Genomic DNA, 19,757 nt, shown 5'->3' with positions numbered 1-19,757 from the left:
AGTTGGTTGGGCGACTGCCTTCGGCTCAGGTCATGATCCTGGAGTCCCGGGATCGGGTCCCGCATCGGGCTCCCTGCTCGGCAGGGGGTCTGCTTCTCCCTCTGCCCTCTTCCCTCTCGTGCTCTCTGTCTCTCATTCTGTCTCTCTCAAATAAATAAATAAAATCTTTAAAAAAAATTAAAAAGATTGTTCTGAGACAGTGTAATAATGTAAAATTGCATCACAATAGGACACAAAAAAGAGACTGTCCATGCCCTGTGAGGTTTGCCATGACAGGAGAACTGGAGCTAGGCCTCACCTTGAAAGATTTCTCTGGCAGAGCCTCTGATTGATGGGAAAGGAAACCCACACACTTTGAAGTTGAACCCCCATCCAGTAATTGGCTAAACTCTTGGGTGAGGAGAACTCTAAAACTTTCCACTGTCTACACGGTAAGATGTGTGAACTGGAGCAAATTATCTCTTTCCTCTGGATCAATGGATGCCTTGTTTTTGCAAAGATAAACCAAAGACTTAATTCCTAAATGGAGCTATTAAAGAGCCCCTGGCTCAGTGTCTCAGTGTTTTGCATAACAATATAAATGTCTTCTCTATAATGAGATGTTATCTTTGCAGATTACTATTACTTGAAGGAAATGTTTCTTTTCAACATATGGGTTTAGGCTGCTCTGTCCCTGAAAATTGGGGCTCTTTCTTGACAGTGCAGATGTGTTCTTATTCAAATAGTTCTCCATAGAAGTGGAAAATGAAGGGAGCAGTGCCTCTATCTTTACTTCCCACTGGTCAAGGGGTGTTGACCAGAGTTGCCCAAGCCACCCTGAGGTATTTATTCTGCTGAATGCTCACTTAGGGTTTCAGTCTAGAAGGAGTTCCCAGGCTTTGGGAAATGTACTCATGTCAGATGATTATGTAGTAGTGGATTGTCCCAGTGGGGCTCCAGACAAGACCAGCCCCTGGGAGTTTTGGATTGGACATGATGATTTATAAGCATCCTGTAAGGCAGAAGAATGGGCTAGAATGGGGGCACTTAGAGAGCAGGTGAGATTTGGGCTGGAGCTGGGTGACAATCCCTTCTCCCCCAAACCAGGGAGGCTAGACCCATGGGAAGGGTAAGCTAGGTCCTGCTATGACTTGGATGGGGCTATTAACTAGCAGATAACTTATGAAAACTAAGCCCTGTGGTATAGCTCAATGTGAAGACATGTTGGCAGGCCCATCCCTATTTGATTGGTGTTCTGCCAACCTGTTCACCTTCCTGCTTCCCCAGGTGTCTGCTCACACAAGTTTGTTTGTTCAAATCTGGATCTAAACAGCTTTGCAACACTGCACATACATTTCTTCCTTTCCTTCAGTTGTTCAACAATTTGGCCGGAGTCATTTGTGGATTCTTTCTTTTTAAGTACAATCATTGAATATGATGTCATATTTGTTTCTAATAATGTGGTAGACTAGATGTCCAGGGACCCCTCCCAGTACAGAACACCTAAGAATCCTTTTTATCATATTTTGACTTTGTATTATAAAAATTTCCAAGCATAATTAAAAGTAGACAAAATAGTATGATGAAAACCCATATACCCTGTCACACCTGTCACCATAATCACCAAAACCTTTATAAGTATTAACATTTTTCCATTTTGCCTTATCCCTTTCCTTCTGAAGTATTTTATTTTTTTAAAAGATTTTATTTATTTATTTATTTGACAGAGAGAGACAGCAAGAGAGTGAACACAAGCAGGGGGAGTGGGAGAGGGAGAAGCAGGCTTCCCACTGAGCAGGGAGCCTGACACAGGGCTCAATCCCAGGACCCTGGGATCATAACCTGAGCTGAAGGCAGACACTTAACCAACTGAGCCACCCAGGCATCCCCTTTCTGAAGTATTTTAAAGTGAACTACAACCATTGTGATATTTTATCCCTAAATATCTCATTTTGAATCTCTATGGAGAATTCTTTTTTAAAAAAACAGGACTTTTGGGGGCACTTGGGTGGCTCAGTAGGTTAAGCAACTGATCTCAGCTCAGGTCATGATCTCAGGATCCTGAGACCAGCCTGTGATGGTCTCTGCACTCAGCGGGGAGTGGGCTTGTCCCTCTCCCTCTCCCTCTGCACCTCCCCCAGCTCATGCTCTCTCTCTCTCTCTCTCTCTCTCTCACACTCACACACACACACATACAAGTAAATAAATAAAATCTTAAAAAAAAAAACAAAACAAACCCAGGACTTTTTATTATGTGAAATTCCAAACATGCTTTGCAGAGAGAATGGTATAATGAATCTCCACATGTTTATTGCTCAGCTTCAATGATCAATCTTTTGCCAGTCTTAAAAACATCTTTTTGAATGATGGCTGAGCTGGCGCAAAAATAAGGAAAAATCCTCAAATGCCCAGAAATTATAGAAAGCTTGAACTGAGACAAGAAAGTGGATTGTGAAGCTGGAGTTTGTGTTGGAACAAACTCCAGTTCGGTGGTGGCACAGAGCTTGGGTTTTAAAGGGCCACAAGTGAGAGGGACAGGAGACAAAGTTTGAGACAGGAAGTCCCATCAGAGACCCCTGAAAAGTGACATCTTTTCTGAGTGAATGAGAAAAAAATTCCAGCCCTACAAAGGGAGGTGGTGGACATATGTGTCTGGCTTAGCTTTGGCTCTGTGTGGAAGGGAGAAAAAGAAAACATATTTTCTTGAGAGTTCCTAACCACAGCCTCACTTTACTTGGATTTAGGGCCAGAAATTTCAGGAGGCCCTAAAAGATTCCAAGCTGAGAATTTAGTATCCACTGGCAGAAGCAAATAAGTATATTTATCCTCCTTTTTTAGAGGAATGTACTTGAAAGCCAAACTTCAAATAACTTCCCCAGACAAAGTTCCAAGGAAGATGAACTCACAATCAAAAATCACAAAATACACAGGGATATAAACCACCATGAGAATTAGTAGAAACTACAAACTGCAGAATCAGACCTGCAGAGACAGCATATATTAGAATTATCACATGTAGAATATAAAATACTTATATTTACTGTATTTTAAAACTAAAAAAATAGTATTTAAAAGAACCTAGCATGCATGTGGAAAGTGGTACAACTTTGGAAAATTATTTGACAGTTTTAAATAAAGTTAAAATATACCCATTTAGCCATTCTACTCCTGAGTATATACTCAAGAGAAATGAGTGCATATGTCCACACAAAGACTTTATTCATAATCACCAAAACCTTGAAACAATACGCATGCCCATCAACCGTAGGACAAATAAATGATTAGATTCATACAATGGAGAGCAATAAAAATGAATAATGGATGCTATCAGATACATTATTGGGTTGACAGAAGTCAGAATAATCATTACCTCTGAGGGATTATTGACTGGAAAGTGGCATAATGGAAGTTCTGAAATCTTAGAGACGTTCTATATTTTGACATGGGTGGTGTTATCACAGATGTACACATATGTAAAAATTCATCGTGATGTACACTTAAGATCGATGTATTTCACAATATGTAAATTATACTTCAGTACATATATATATATGTACATATATATAGGACCCAGCCAATTTGGAAAGGTACCAAAGAGAAATCTAAACTATAATCACTAAAATTAGAAACTCAATTTGTAAGAAATTATCAGATTAGACATAACAGAAGAGAGAACTCGTGAACTGAAAGATCTGCAGAGTTGAAGAAATGCAGCACAAAGAGAGACACAGACGTAAAAATGATGGAGAGGCTTAGCAAGTGATATGGAGGGTTGCATATAAAAAATTATATCTAAGGGCACCTGGGTGGCTCAGTCTGTTAAGCAACCGACTCTTGATCTCAGCTCAGGTCTTGATCTCAGGGTTGTGAGTTCAAGCTCCTAACTGGGCCCCATGTTGGGCGTGGAGCCTACTTAAAAAAAAAAAAGATTATATCTGATCAGGATTCTAGAAACAGGGAATAGTGGTAATGGCACAGAGGCTTCATTTCAAGAGCTAATGGCTAAGAATTTTTCAAAATTGATGAGTGACACCAATCCTTGGATTAGGGATGCCCATCGAATTCCAACAGATCAATAAAAGAAATCTGCACATAGACAATGGAATTGCAGAATACCTAAGGAAAGGGGATCTTTTTTTTTTTTTTTAAAGATTTTATTTATTTGACAGAGAAAGACACAGCGAGAGAGGGAACACAAACGGGGAGTCGGAGAGGGAGAAGCAGACTCCCTGCCGAGCAGGGAGCCCGATGCGGGACTCGATCCAGGGACTCCAGGATCATGACCTGAGCCGAAGGCAGTCGCTTAACCAACTGAGCCACCCAGGCGCCCTAAGGAAAGGGGATCTTAAAAGTAGCCAGGGAGAGAAGACAGATTAGACAAAAAAAGTCAGACACAAACTGGTGACTATAGGCTCTTAAACAATGGATGCCAGGAGAGAATGGGATATATCTTCAAAGCACTGAGAGAAAATCACTTACAACCCAGAACTGTATCTCTAGCAAAAATGGTCTTTCAAGAATAAGAGTGAAATAATGACAGAATAAGGCAAGCAAAAAATGAACATTTCTACCAACCAACCCTCACTGAAGGAATTTCAGGCAGAAGGAAAATGATTGCGGAAGGAAAGTCTGAGATGAAAGGATGAATGGTAGGTAAAGTTGATAAGTACTGACTGATTCAAAATGGGCAGAGACTCAAATGGACATTTCTTCAAAGATACAGAAATGGCCAATGAGCACATGAACAGATGCTTAATATCACTAATCACTGGGGAAAGGCACGTCAAAATTACAGTGAGATACCCCTCACACCCATTACTATGGCTACTATCAGCAAAACAGAAAATAACAAGTGTTGGCAAGGATGTGAAGAAACTGGAATCCTTGTGCACTGTTGGCAAGAATGTAAGATGGCGCCGCCACTGTGGAAAACAGCATAGGAATGCCTCAAAAACTTCAAACTAGAAGTACCACATGATCCAGCAATTCCACTTCTGGATATATACTCAACAGAACTGAAAGCAGAGTTTTGAGGAGATTTTTGTACATCCATGTTATGGTCATTGCAGCGTTTTCCACATTAGCTAAAATGTGGAAGCAATCCAAGTATCCATCAACAGATGAATGGATAAGCAGAATGTGGTATAAGCATACAGTGGAATTTTATTCAGCCTTAAAAAGGGAGGGAATTTTACACTATGCTACAACATGGGTGAACCTTGAGGACATTGTGCTAAACAAACCAACCACAAAAAGACAAATACTGTATGATTCCACTTACATGATGTGCTTAGAATAGTGAAAATCATAAAGACAGAATATAGAATGGGGGTCACCAAGGGCTGTGGGGGAGAGGGAAACGGGGACTTATTGTTTAGTGGATATAGAGTTTTAGTTTTGCAAGATGAAAAGAATTCTAGAACTGGATAGGTGATGGTTGCTTAACAATATGGATGTACTTAATACCACTGAAATATATGTTTAAAAATCACTAAGATAGGGGCGCCTGGGTGGCTCAGTCGTTAAGCGTCTGCCTTCAGCTCAGGTCATGATCCCGGGGTCCTGGGATCGAGCCCCGCATCGGGCTCCCTGCTCTGTGGGGAGTCTGCTTCTCCTTCTTCCTCTGCCCCTCCCCTGGCTCGTGCTTTCTCTCTCTAATAAATAAATAAAATCTTTAAAAAATTTTAAACATCATTAAGACGGTAAATTTTATGTTATGTGTATTTTACCACAATAAAAAAATAAGTTAAAAAATAAACACATAAATAAATAAACAAAACACTGACAGTAGCAAGTAGTGTGTGTCTCTTAAAATACATCTTTTTGGCAAAATATAAACAGTGACACCCCCTCTCCCGAACATAAATATCGACTGTATAAAACCTTCAGCTTCCCATATAATTTGTAGGACTAAAAACATAGAACTAAATACTGCACGACAGTGGCACATAAATGGGGCGGAGTGGTGACCACTTTAAAGCATATTTGGATGATGTATTTTTCTGAAGGAAGGTAAAGATAGTGATTAACTTTAGGTTTTGGAAATTAAATATGCCTGATAAAATGTCTAGGGTAATCACCAAAGGAATAGGAACAGAGTATTACTTCCAAATTAGTAAAAGAGGAAAAATAAAATAGAATTTTTAAAATTCAGGATGAAAAGTAATTAAATAACAATAAAACAGTTTTTTTAAAAAAGATTTTATTTATTTATTTGACAGAGAGAGACACAGCAAGAGAGGGAACACAAGCAGGGGGAGTGGGAGAGGGAGAAGCAGGCTTCCCGCGGAGCAGGGAGCCCGATGCGGGGCTCGATCCCAGGACCCTGGGATCATGACCTGAGCCGAAGGCAGACGCTTAACCACTGAGCCACCCAGGCGCCCCAATAAAACAGTTTCTTTTTTTTTTTTTTAATAAAACAGTTTCTTAATAAGAACTGTCGTCAGTGGAAAAGTCTGAAATCCGTGGTTTCTAGGCTCTAACAGTGGTACGCCATGAGGCTGAAAGAGCCCTGCTTTGGGACATTAATCCTGTTGGAAAATAACTGAGAGAACATGGAAAGTGTCATAACAAGAAGTGTTAGAGAATCTGTCACTGGCATTCTCTTCTTGGAGATGGAGCACAATCACTGAGCAATTCTAAATAAATACTGAAATCACAGGAATTCAAAAAGTGATGTCAAAACAAAAGTTTGAGTTTCTGTTTTTCACAAAAATTTCTAAGAGTTTCCCATCAGATTATGATGCCAATAGTATTGTGGGGGGTAATCGAGTATTTCAGCCTCAAGAGTTAATCAGGGTTGATGGGTTGATGCAGGCAGTAACACTTTTTAAGCCAAGATTCTGTACATGGTTTGAAATTTATGAAAGAAAGCAAGAGGCCTTATGGATCCAAAGCTACCCTCGAAGTATGAAAACTTCAAAGGAATTAAAATATTCTTTTAAAACCATTGCAGTCGGATTGTTGACGGATGGAACAGAGCATTATAAAAGATGTTTTATTCTGGTGCCCATCCCAGCTGTTCTGCTAACAAAAAATTTAGGAATGAGAAAACAATTAAAACTTGAAAAAAATTACTAGAAAATTTCAGGAAACCACAAAAATGGGAAATGCATGCTTTTGTATTGGTGTAGCTTTGTCATAAATATCTATGTTTTGGTGTCATTGTCTTTTATAAACTATTATCTGGGGGCACCTGGGTGGCTCAGTTGGTTAAGTGACTGCCTTCGGCTCAGGTTATGATCCCAGAGTCTCAGGATCGAGTCACACGTCGGGCTCCCAGCTCAACGGGGAGCCTGCTTCTCCCTGTGACCCTCTCCCCTCTCATGCTGTTTCTCTCTCTTTCTCTCAAGTAAATAAAATCTTTAAAAAAAGAACTATTATCTGATTACTTGAAAGTCCTAATGAGAAAAGTAGAATGTGCCTAAAGTTGAAAATATTTTATTTCTGGAAAAACCGTGTCTACCAAGGGCATAGGGAATCTAATGTGTGATCAAGGGTATGTATTTTGAATTGGAACCCAAAGAGAAATAGAAAGAGAACTTACAACTAATTTTAAATTGGTTTCTACAAATAATTCGAACGTTCTGTGAAACTTGGGCCAGTTACTTAACCTTTCAGTGCAATTTCCTTTTCTGAAAAATAGGAATAAATCATAGAACCTGCTGTATAGTTAGTTGAGAGGACCCAATAAGTATATTTACTCAATGAGTAAAGCGTTTAAAATAGTGCCTGGCACATAGTAATCATTTAGAATTATTAATAAAATCATAAAGGTGGACAATGTTTCCATAAATGATTTATGAGATATAATAAAGATGATGGTGTTCTCAGCTTGTGCAAGGTTCCTACATAAAACGTCCCAAACTGTCTTAATTAAGCAGACACTCATGGGTGCCATGGGTATGGTTAAGATCACCGGGAGGCTCTTGTACCGAATTATTACGAAAGCCAATTTGAATAAAATGCAGAGCTATGTCTACACAGGAGCTTGACACGAGTGAAAGATTTAATGTTGTTGCTACAACGTTTACAGAGGATGAGCCAAGAGCTTTATACACACATTGTCATGCATGTCTTGGGGGTTTAATGGTGTTGGGATTTGTCGGGATCTGAAAGAGCTCCACAGTGATCTCAGTCCCGTCAATTCTTTGTATGACACTATTCATGCATCTCTGAAAAGCTGGCAAATTTTCAAAACATTTGTAAGCTGAGTGAAGGCATAACATACAGGAAGCTCCAAGGTTGTTGAAAACATGTTGGATTGTTGGTTGCGATTGAGGAACTTCTACAAATTATTCACACATGGGAAGTTGTGTCAAGCTATTCTTGAAAGGCCAGGGTGCCTGGTGCAGCGAGTTCTTTGGCTGACTTGGGTTTCCAAGTTTGAATTCACCTTTTGTTTACAAATTTTCACAAATTTTAAACAATGGGCCAAGCATTGCGGGCATTTTTTTTTTTTCCCTAAAGAGCTTCTAGCAGGCGTTTTTCTCTTTCCCATCAAAATTAGAAGCAAAATTTCATGGTTTATCATTTGAGAGAAGTGATAGATATTTCAAAGCTGTTTGGGACAGAACAGAGAATATGGATACTCATCCCCAGGAGGGCAGCTCATGTAAGCGCCAAATTCTCAGCTGAGGTACCTCCAAGACATGTCACCTGGCTTCATCCACTTCCCTCTAATAGACCATGGGCCACCCAGCCAGTTTGTGTCCTTGTCCCACACACCATGCTCACGCTCACCCCCCTCCCCCTTCGTGCTTTTGCTTATGAGACTTCTGCCACATAGCATGACTTCTTCCTCACCACCAGTGCCAATCTTGTGCAACCTTCAAGGCCTGTTCTGGTCTCACTTCTTCCAGGCAGCCCTCCCCACGTTCCCTCCCCTAAAGATTGCCCTTTGGCATCTTCAGACCACCACTTACACTTGCATTTGTGTAGCTCAGGAAAGGCATGCCGCAGGAGCCTAGGACTCTCTGGGACTATGGCATGACAAGAACAAGGCAGCCTCTGCCCTTGGTTCCCACACCAGAAATTCTGGCCCCCCATCACCCCCGTTTTGCCTCACTCCATGGCCCCAAAGAGAAAGGAGAGCCAGAATAGGTTCCTTTCTCCCACACCCTGTCCAGGTTTCCAAAACTCCTCGTCTCGTGTCCAGGGGGCCTCTGGTTTCAGCTGTTCTCTCTCCAGCCTCCACAAAGGCACAGAGATGCTTCTCCCCGGCTGCAGCCCTCCCACGCACCCCTACCCAGCCGAGGGAGACCCCTGTCTGTGCCCCATGCTGCAGCAGCAGCCAGGGCCCCCAGCCCAGCACCTGGTAGCCAACTATACTTTAATGAGCACATTAGTGCTCAGGTGTGGTGAGCCCGGGATTCTCGGTAAGCTGGGGCAAGTCTCTCGTTATCCTAATGAGCTGCCTCGCAGCTCTTCTGGAGATCGTCTTCTTTCTCCAGAGATCAGACTTTGTCCCCTCCGTTGCACCAATGGATTTGCTTCGCCCTTCCCACCCTGTTGTCACCTGCAGCTCAGGCCTCAGTCTTGCTGCTCCCATTCCCTGTTTTCTGGGAGCCCGACGCCAGGCCCTGACCTGTCTCATGTCCTCAGTGCTGACACTGTGATCGGCAGTTCAGACATGAATAACAAGAAAGGCTCGAGCATGCTTAGCCAAGCTTTCTCTTGCTGCAGTGGAAGCTCCATCTCACTTCCTTCAGTGCAATTTGCTTTTCCTCCAGGAAGCCTTCCCTGACTACACTAAATTTAAATCACCTGTCCCTGCCAAGTCTCTCCAGAGAAGTCTGAAGCTCACAGGTGATTCTATAACATGTGTTCACCTTTTGCATTTCTATAAGACCTTTATAAATATATAGAATGGTGTGATTAGGGGCACCTGGGTGGCTCAGTCGCCAAGCGTCTGCCTTCGGCTCAGGTCATGATCCCAGGGTCCTGAGATTGAGCCCCGCATCGGGCTCCCTGCTCCTCGGGGAGCCTGCTTCTCCCTCTCCCACTCCCCTTGGTTGTGTTCCCTCTCTCGCTGGGTCTCTCTCTGTCAAATAAATAAATAAAATCTTAAAAAAAAAAAGAATGGTGTGATTATATGATGTACTTTCCCAGTATTCAACAGGTATTTACCAAACACTATGTGCCAAGCATTGTACTCAGTGCTGAGGACAAAGCAGTGAGCAAGACAAACATGGTTGCCCCTCTCATGGAGCTTAGCATGGGGCATGGTGGAGAAGCACAAGCAACCAGACATTGACGGTATCGTGTGAATGGTGTCATGTGGTGGCAGGAGCTGTTTTGGGAGCCTTTGGCAGGAGTACAATATCAAAGATGCCAACCATCTCTTGTTCCACCCAAACCCCCATCTTAGGAAACTCTGGCCCAAACAGATATATTCTGGCAGAACCTGCTGCCCAGGGCCCACCGCTCCACAGTTTGTCGGATCAAGGATGGACATGCAATCCACAGGGCCCAATCCATGTCCTGGCCGGTGATCTATAAAGGGGCTCACCCTCAGGAATGTAAGAGATGCAGAGGGAAGTTGCTATGTGCACGCTGCTAAAGTCCCAAGGGAACAAAGAGGCAGTGTGCTGGAAGACAGGGAGGAGGGAGCTGATCGGCAGACACACATGGTGGGTCCCTGAAGGGAAGGCCAGGGGCTCCCATCCCTGCTCACCAGGCACCTGGACCGTGACCCACACAATCCCCAAACAAAGGAGACCCAATCAGACAGACCCCTGGGTCAGGCTTGAGCAAGGAGAGGGATAGGCCAAGAGAGGCTGTCGGGAATGGGAGGATGAGGAAGACTTAGCTACCCAGGAGAGGTGAAGGAGGGCCTTTCTTGGAGGGAAGGGTTTGTCACAGTGTGAGTGAGACCTCCAGGAGACATAGGCCATACAGCTGCACTTGCCACAGCATGAGTCAGACAGGAGAAATTTAATAGAAATTTAAATAGCAGAACTACATTTGCTGTGAGCAGAATAAATACATCTGCCCTTCCTTCCTTCCTCCCTTCTTTCCTTCCTTCCTTCTTCTTTCCTTCCTTTCCTTTCTTTCTTCCTTCCTCCCTTCACTTCTCTCTTTTTCTTATTACTCTCTTCTTATTGCCAAGGTAATGTACATTCACTACAGAAAAATTTGAAAATAAAGAAAAGCAAAAAGGGCAAAAAAAAATTCTTCAAAATCCTAACCCCAGCTATCATGTTTAAAAATCATACTGTTATTAATATTAATAATAGCTAATATTTACTGAGCTCTTTCTAGTCACAACACACTGTTCTAAGATTTTCCATGCATGATTTTATTTAATCCTCTCGACCCTGTGAGATGGGTACTCTTTTTACTCCACCTGACAGATAAGGAAACTGAGACACAATTTAAGCAGGTGGCAGAATTGAAACTTGAATCCAGGCAGGTGATAACTAACTCAAGTTCAGCCAGTGTTAAAATTTTGCTGTATGATCTGTATGGTCTTTTAAAGAAGATCATAAAGTAACATACATGGACTCCTTTTTTGCTTCTTTCTACAAATATATTTTGGGAAAATTTCAAGTAACATGTATTCGTACTTTATATACCTAATATTGTTCAAGTGATATATTTGGGCTAGAGAAAGTGAAAAGTACAGATGATTTTAAAGAGGAAAAAAAAAAGCCATTTGTAATCCTACCACCCAAAAAGCCAATGTTTACATTTAGGAGTCTCTCCTCCATTCCTGGAGTGAATTTAGGATTAGGAACATGGCCACGGCTCTTAAATCGGGCAACATCACCCAGGAGATGTTTTAATGAGCTGGGAAATCACATGAGCATTCGGCAGTTGGGTGCACACTGGAGGATGTGAGTTATGTTCGCAACCTTGAAGAACACTTCTGTATGATGCAGGGAGTATGTTCCAGATGGTAGCATTAAACGGTGCAGAGTCCTTATGAACACCCTGTTGCAGCAGAATGAGAACGGGGCTGGGGGTCAACAGAGCTGGACTCTCCTCTTGAGATGCGTGAGGTGGGGTCATTTCCTGTCCAGGCTCAGTTTCCTCATCTGTACAATGAGCTGCTACAATTCTAGGAACAGGTGATTGTCAGCGGAGCCTCGCTTCTGGGTCATCTGCTGCATTTTAGACGACTCCTGACAGTTCCCACCCAGCTCTGGCACGAAAGACAAGAGGGCCGGTATTATGAAAGGGGCTGGGGTCAGGGAACACCAAAGGCTTAGGGACGCCCAACAAGGGTGTGAGCTCTATTTTCCTGGAGGGCTGGGCCAGCCAAGCCGATTAGGGGCCCGGAGCAGCTGTGGGCCGAGGGAGGCCGCTGGGAGTGAGGGGATTCAAACAGCTCTTTCCCACCCTCTCCCCCAGCAGCCTGCTCTGTGTAAAAATCCCAGACTCCAATCAAACCCCTTCTCTTTTCTCCTTTCATTCACCTGCCCATCTTCTCTCCTCTTCTCTCCTTTTCTATCCAAACTCATAATTAATCGCTCAAGGCAAAAGTAATGAATGTTAATTGGCCATCTGTAGGAAGACTAATTAAAATCTACCACGCTGGGGTTTCATACATACCTATAGCAACGGAGTGAATCGGGAATGAGGCGAGGAGGGACTGAGGTAACAGCTGAAAGACTGCAAAACACCACTGGGCTTAGGTGTGAGGGAAGGACGCCAGCGCGAGGGGCGAGGGAGGGAGAGGGAGAGGGAGAGAGACTTCCCGGTTCACTCCTGCCACGCCGGACCTGGCCTTCTGTGGCTGGTCTGTTTTGTATTTAACAAGCACATTTACACGTTTCCTTCTCACTGGACGTGGCTCAAGGGGTGGCTGGAGTTTGTCAACACACAATCGTTGTGCCTCAGTCCCAGGCCCGAACACACCCACGTCTCCGGGACCGCCTGCACCACGTCAGAATCACGCCCAGGCACGCGCTCGCACACGCACACGCACACGCACACGTGCCCGTTAAAGCTCACCCTTGGCTTTGCACAGGTTCCTGCCGGCAAGGTCGCACCCTGTCGCATGTGTACGCGGGCGCGAGCAAGCCAGGGACACAGCATGGGCCCTCACACGATCGCAGGCAACCGCGTGTGTGCATACGTGTGTGCATGCCACAGTACGCACGCGTGCTTTAAACATACAAACCCACCGTCACTCAGGTATAAATGCGGGTGCGCACTGTCAGTAGTTCACACGTACACTCGCGGTCGCCCTCCGGGGGTGTGCGTGCGGTCCCGCACCCGAACCCACACTGGCGTGCATACGCTGTTCTCCGGCCAGTTTTATGGCAAAGCGCTTACATACAGGTACACACACAATTATACAACCCCGCAGCACGCGTCAGCAAAGCCAAATGTTCAAGCACCTGTACGACTAATATGAACACTAAGGTGGCAAACGGTTGCACACACACGTGGCCGGGGCCCAGAGCAGGCCCACGTGTGGTTCATATGACTTCACATACGTGCACACAGAGACCCTGGCCCCGGGGGAGAACACACCCCAGATAATGGCCTCTCGACTTCCTGAAAAAACAGGGCTAGGGCCACAGATACAAAGCCTTAGACTTCGTCTTCTCTCAGAACCCCCAGCTTGAGCAACATGAGCACCCACAGCCTACCTAGGATGTTCCATCCAACCTTTGGGCAGAAAGGATGGTGGATCTGAGGAAAGAGGGAGATAAGGCCCCGGGGGTCAGGGTGGGCTTTGATGGGGCACGTCAACAGTAAGGCTGCCAGCCGGTGGGGTGAGTGGCTGGGCTGTGTATTCTCTCTCTCTCCAGAGTGTCAGTTCTGTGGGACTGGGGTGGAGGGTCTAGACTGAGTGGGCATCGCACCGTGGAAGAGCCCCGACACAGGGCCTGGGCCCTGCAGCCAACGGCCCTGTTTTCTTCTACTAAGAACGAAAAGGCTGGGGTGTCTGCCTTCAGCTCAGGTCATGATCCCGGGGTCCTGGGATCCAGAGCCCGCTTCTCCCTCTCCCTCTGCAGCTCCCCCCGTTTGTGCTCTCTCTCTCTCTGTCAAGTAAATAAATAAAATCTTAAAAAAAAAAAAAAATGAAAAGGCTGCCTGCCTTCTGGATGGTGTCTGGGGCCTTTTCCTCATTGCTGTAAAATCCCTTTATGATAAGCTTAGATTAAAGCAGGGCAGAGTGCAGACACAAAAAAGAACTTTCTGACACATGGGAGAGGGGGGAGGGCCAAAACCTGAAAGTGTCGCCAGAGAGAAAGAGCACGTGATTCTGCCCAAGGATCATTGTAAGAAAGGGTTAAGTATCCCCATGTCCCTGGGTTTTGTGCCAACCCTCTCTGCTCCTGGAGGCTCTGGGTCAGAGGTTCTCGGCCCTCTGCAGTCCAGAGCTGGGGCTCTAGGCGCATCCTCGGGTCTGAGCCTGGGAAACAGCTGGGAAAAGAGCAGCCTGGAGCAGGGCAATGTCCTTGGTGCCCCCTGAGAAAGCTGTGTGCTAGGTACATCCATGGAAGTCGGGAATCAGCCACAAAAGGAATTCCCACTTATAACAAACAGGCTGAAAAGCATCCCTGAAGTCCCAGGAGTGGCTGATGCACATGAGGCCAGGCGCTCATCACTGCCCCTCCACGATCCAGAGGGTTTGGCTACTTTACAGGCCCACCTGACAGACGAGGAGACCCAGCTGCTTTGATTTCCCTGGACCTCATGGCTGTTAGTGGCCAACCCGGGCCACAGGAGCCAAGTCCAGGGGGCTATGGCCTAAAGCTGGGCAGCCCGCAGGCCTCTCCCTGGGCAGGATGGGAAGGAAGGCGGCCTGCTTCCTGAGGTGTGGACCTCCAGGAGAGCCTCTGGGCCCTTGGGGATCTCCCTGTGCCGGGGTAAGTAAGCCCTCAGAACTCTCTGGGAGAAACAGGCATGCACACATGCACTCTCTCTCTCTCTCTCTCACACACACACACCCCTATGACAGCTTCTACATTTGGAGCTGACAGATGTGCAAGGTAATAGCTCGGCGCTGCCTGTGCAGCTGAGGCCTGGGCGTCGCGAGTGGGATTATTTCCAGTGAGGCTCAGGGTGGCTACGTGAGCGCACGGCCCAGTGTGTGTGAGTGTGTGAGTGTGTGTGTATGAGAGAGAGCGTATGAGTGTGTGTGAGTGCGAGGCTTCTCTCAATCTCTCTCCCTCCACCTAAATCTGTCTTACTATGTTTTCAAGTCTTTCTGTCTCTGTGTCCTTCCCCGCGTTGCTCGGCTCCCTGTCACGGTCCTGCTCACCCTACCTCAGTCTCACCATGCCCTGCGGTGTCTATTCTTGTGGACTGGATGCTCCTGAGAGGACAGGAGGCTTTCCTCTTCTCAACTTCTTCCCTTTGCCCTGGCTCCTTTTCCCGTCCCACCCAGGCTGGCCACAAGGATCGACTCTCTTTTTTTTTTTTTTTTAAAGATTTTATTTATTTATTTATTTGAGACAGAGAATGAGATAGAGAGAGAGAGCATGAGAGGGGGGAGGGTCAGAAGGAGAAGCAGACTCCCTGCTGAGCAGGGAGCCCGATGCGGGGCTCGATCCTGGGACTCCAGGATCATGACCTGAGCCGAAGGCAGTCGCTCAACCAACTGAGCCACCCAGGCACCCTGCAAGGATCGACTCTTAAAGAAAGCCCATTTTGTTCCAGATAATGTCCCTGCCCTGTGCACAGGGCTCCTGCCCAGGGGGACAGGGTGGGCAGTTCTGGGGCTCTCCTGGGTTGGAGAGAGCAGCCCCTCAACCTTGGTCTTCGGGCCTGGCCTTCTTTTCCTAATGAGCCAGCTCACCCTGACATTCCCAACCCCCAACACAGACTAAACCTAGCCCTGGCCCTGTGCTGACCCCAAATCTGGACTCACAGTGACCCTGACCTGGCCATATACTGGTCCTTAATTCTGAGCTCAGACTACCCCAACCCCTAACCCTGACTCTGTCCCCTAAACTTCCTTTCTCAGGGCAGCGGTCTTCTTTGATTTCTGCTAATGCCACCTGGGTTTGCGAGGTTCACAGCGCACTTTTTAAATTCATGAATTAATCATTTCTCACAGCTCACTCTTCAGTGTTCTAGGGCACGTGGGGACACACCCAGATCCAGTGAATTGGAATCTGGGGTGAAGGAGGAACAATGGGAAAGGCTTTTTTTTTAACTGCCCAGGTGGATTCTGACATAGGACAGCCCCACCCACTTCCATAATACACACATTTGGGCTTTCCTTTAGGGATTCCAAGGAGGAATCCAAGGTGGGTTTGAACCCCCACATAGAGGTGCCTGGGCTGGTGGGAGTTAGTCTGCAGAGACCTGACTTCCAGGCACCATCATCACACCTGAGCCATTTCAAATGCTTCACTATGCACCTGGCAGTGAGCCACTCCAGTTGCTTGCTCACTCTCTTCACTCATTCATTCATTCCTCACTCTACAGGGCCTCACTGGGTTAGGTCTGGGTGAGGTCTGCAGAATACGCACAGCCTTTTGAGACTGATCCCTGGGGTCAAGCTAGGGTTTGGAAGGGCAGGGTGGGAGCAGGAAAGGCCTCTGCAGCAGTGGGACTAAGACCTGAACCAGAATGTGGGCCAGATAGATTCCTGCAGCTCTAAGAGGAGACACCAGGTCTGGGAAGTGGGAGACAGGCCCCTCTCTTCCCTTGTCCTTGGGCTGGGGACAGGGGACATGGGCCTGAGGGCTAAGAGACCACCAGGTAGCTTCCAGGTTAGTCACCTGAGGAATCATGCTGAGCCTCTGGGGTCAGCTGGTGGGTGGGCCTGAGACGTGAATCTTCCAAAGAAAAAGAAGGAACTTCCTTCTCCCTCCCTTTCTCCCTGCCTCCTTTCCCCCAACCTCTCCCTGAAAATAGAAATCCAGGGCTCTCTCAGTTCACAGTAAGGGCCATTAGGGCTGAGGGGGAGTGCATGATGGATGAAATGTGGGGGAAAAGGGTGAGGTAAGGAAGTCTTGCTGGGAAGAACAATCATTCCAGGGTGGGAATGGGGAGGTGGGCCCTACTTTAAAAGTCTGAGGGAACATCCAGCATTCAACCCTGCCTCCCAGCCCTGCAGGCAGAAGAGCTCAGGACTGGGCTGGGGGAGCAAGAATGGCTCCTCAGCCACCCTTTAATCCTCCCCTCAGCTGGTCTTACGGGCTCAGAGTGTATCCTCAGCTACGTTCCCAGCCTAGTGGCTCTTCCCTGGATGAGGATGGCAGAGATGCTGTGGGAGCTGGAGAGGTGTCACCCTGTGGGATCTCCACTCCAGGGACTGGAAGTGCTCTCCACCCACCTCTCTGTCGCCACACAGGACCCCGATGGTGAAGGAACACGCCAGCCACCCTGGTAAGCAGGGGTGTGTACCCGTGTACGTGAGTGTGAATTACGGCAAACACACGTTAGCATAGGAGGCCACGTTCCGTGGGGAGAGACCGTGGGTGAAGGAGGCCAGAGGCTGTATCTCAGAGCCCAGCCCCTAAAGTGAGACATGGGGAGATGCTAGGATGGCGCACGTCCCCGTTTTGGTTCTGAATGCAGAGGTAGGAGCCACCAGGCACCTCCAGGCTTGGCTAACAGTGGACTCAGGCAACAGCCTGCATTGTATTGAGGGGATGAAGGACAAGAATTGGGGGGGCGGTCGGGACATCTAGTCCCAGCTGGTCATGTTCATAGACAGAGGTGCTGGATGTCCCAGGGGTGGGCCTGGAATATTCCCTTCCCCTGCTCCTTACAGGCCAGCTGCTGGCCTCCAGCTCAGGGTATTAAACACAAAACCAAAAAACTGCCCAGCTCGTTCTCATCAAAGACAAAGAGAAACCTTGTTTGTCTTTTGGCTAATCTGAGGCCCTGCTTGACCCTGCGGCTGGACTCTGGGCATGTGCAGGCATGTATTGTGTATGTGCTCGCGTGTGCGGCGGCCATCGCCGGGCCGTGCACTCTGGGGACACAGATGGTTAGCAAGAAAATCTCCCTGCCCCAGTGGTAGGGGACCTGGGGAGGCTGAGTCCCGGCCAAGGAGCAACGTCTGGGAAATCCTTGTGGCCGGAGCCCAGGGGTCACTAAGGAGGCCTCGGGCCTGTTAGGGAGAGTAATCCCAGCCCTTTGGTCCTCCCCCGCTCCCTGGGGAGCCCCCGAGAGTTCTCAATCCTAGAGTGCAGAGAGAAAGAAAGATGGGGGTTGTTTCCAAGGCTCTTAAATCCCTGGGCTCAGAAGAGGACAGGTGTCAGGCATGGGAGGGCCTCGCCACCTGGTGGGGACATGTGGTACTCCTCACTAAGCCCTGTCCAACCAGCCTGGTGGGGAGGAGAACAATCCTGACCAGCCAGCTGGGGGTTGTGCTGGCGCAGACTTCTCTCACACTCCCGCTGGGGCAGGAGGCCGGGTGAGGAAATCCACCCAACACTCACCAGACACAAGGGGCACCCCCCTGGCCCAGCCCCACCTGCGGGAAGGAATCTCAGAGCTCCTCTAAGTTCTAAGGAAACTGAGCCCAGAGGGAGGAGGACCCTGTGCAAGACCCCACAACATCTCTGTTACAGAGGGAAGTGGGACCAAGGGTTCCCGACTTCGAGGCTCATGCATTGTCCTGTGGGTCTGGTGAATCCAGAACAAGCTGTCCAGACTGAACTCCAGCCCCCTTGAGGCCCCAGGTAGGAGTAGCAGAGTGAAGAGTTCTTGCTGTACGTCAGCAAGGGGGAGGGCATCTGGGCTGCAAGTGGGGCTCCAGGTTGATCTGGATCTTGGTATTAAAAGGCAATAATATTCAAATCTCTGGGCACCTACTGCAATGCTAGGACTGTGCTAAACATTTACAAACATTAGATCACTTAATGCTCCCAATGACCCTCTGAGGGAGGCTCCATTTTTCAGATAAGGAAACCGAAACACAGAGAAGCAATTTACGCTGGGTTACGAGCTGGCAAATGGCAGAGCAGGGATATGAGTGCAGTGATTCTGACACCAGTGAGGGCAAATGCTCTGCTGGGTAACGAAAGAGCATGAATTACTCACTCCTTCCTGGGGGCAGCTCCAACCCAGAGCCTGCCTCCGGAGCTGAGCGGCCCGGGGTTCTCCCGGAGGAACGGCCTCAGTGCGCCCTCTGCTGTGCATGAGAAGGAACAAAGAGTTCCCTCCTGCACGCTCAGATGCAGGGCTGAGTCCTGGGGAGTTGGCTAGCAGGGACCATGGTCTCTCCTCCTAAATAAGGTCCAGGGGCAAAGGGCTGGTTGACTAGCTGCAGACCACCACCACTGTGGAGCTCCCAGCTCTGCCGACTGGCGGAAGGATGGGTTTGTTTATATACCTGGTTTCTTGGGGCTTCCCTCTCTTGGAATATTGCCCACCTCCCCCAAAGGCATGTTGGTCCTAAGCCCACCCCACTGAGGACCAGGACCATGTGCCACATGGACTTTACCAGGAGGGCCCATGACAGACAGCCCCCTGAGGAGAAGCATCCGGAACACTGCCATGTGGGCAAAGGGTAGAATTGGGAATCCAAGAGGGCTGGGGAGGCTGGGAGTCAGGCCCTGAAGCCTAAATACTCTTCGAAAGGGTCAAGGATGAGGAAAGGGTAATAAAGACTGGGGTCAGCATAGGCATCTGGAGGAACAGGCAGCTGGGGCATGTCCATCTTGGCCAACTCTGAACCTGAGCTTGCCACTGGGTAGGGCTCCGTGAGAAGAGGCAGACAACCCCAAGATAACTCCCCTGGAAATAAGGGTAACTCCCCAAGTTTGGGTTAATTGCATTAAGGAACACCTCTGGACCCAGCGAGCCAGGAGTCAGTCATGGGCCCTGTATCAGAGGAGAAGCCAGGGGTGAAT

Source organism: Leptonychotes weddellii, chromosome 10 (assembly GCF_054177405.1).
Source record: "Leptonychotes weddellii isolate Sample4059 chromosome 10, ASM5417740v2, whole genome shotgun sequence".
Classification (NCBI taxonomy): Eukaryota; Metazoa; Chordata; class Mammalia; order Carnivora; family Phocidae; genus Leptonychotes; species Leptonychotes weddellii.
Note: the sequence above shows the minus strand (reverse complement) of the source record.